The sequence below is a fragment of the Pistacia vera genome, unplaced genomic scaffold, assembly GCF_008641045.1.
Source record: "Pistacia vera cultivar Batoury unplaced genomic scaffold, PisVer_v2 Contig1060, whole genome shotgun sequence".
Lineage (NCBI taxonomy): Eukaryota > Viridiplantae > Streptophyta > Magnoliopsida > Sapindales > Anacardiaceae > Pistacia > Pistacia vera.
In genome coordinates, this window is record NW_022195094.1 from 73,147 (window position 1) to 73,876 (window position 730).

Consider the following 730-nt stretch of genomic DNA (forward strand, 5'->3'; position numbering starts at 1 on the left):
TTTATGTCAAGAGATTTAAATTTCAACTTTTAAAAATTAATCTGTAATAATTGACATGATTTGATTCGAATTTAAAAGTTAAAGATGTTCATATAAGAGAATGATTGCATATACATACTAGTATATATTTTTTTTTTTTTTTTTTTTATCTTTTATGTTTAAATTCACTCTTTTGAATGTTTGGTAATATCTATTATTCATTTTTTGTACTAAAATATGACCATACACCTGGAATATGGAGGAAGGGCAAGTAGAAGCATGGAAACCATTGTAGAAGGCTAGAAGCTGTTCATGCCAAAGTGGGATCTTTTTTGGTCAAATTTGGCATGTGGGAAGAGTTTCAAAGTAGAGTATTGTAGTCTTATATTTTGTAGCTTGTTCTCAACAATCAGAGTGGCGCAGCGGAAGCGTGTGGGCCCATAACCCACAGGTCCCAGGATCGAAACCTGGCTCTGATAGAGAGGCTTCCGAACCTTTTTTCTGTTTTTATCTCACGCCGTTTTGCCTATTGCATGTCGTTTTGGGCTGCATCTATTGTTTGGTCTTATCTTCCAATTGTGCAACCTAGAAATCCAAATGGGGATAAAGCCTTTTTGGAGTATCCATACAAAAAATTATTATTAATTTCAGAAGCACATTATATGTCAAAAAATTAATTATTATTTTTTTTTATCAGAAATACAACCTCTCATTCATTAAATATTCTTCATCTTATTTAATTTTTTTTATT

General features: G+C 31.4%; 1 non-coding gene across 1 annotated transcript; it reads left to right on the top strand.

Moving 5' to 3' along the window:
- Nucleotides 1-387: 387 nt before the first annotated feature.
- TRNAM-CAU lies at nt 388-458 on the top strand. The gene has a single exon. It is a non-coding gene; the product is annotated as a tRNA-Met (tRNA).
- Nucleotides 459-730: the final 272 nt, after the last annotated feature.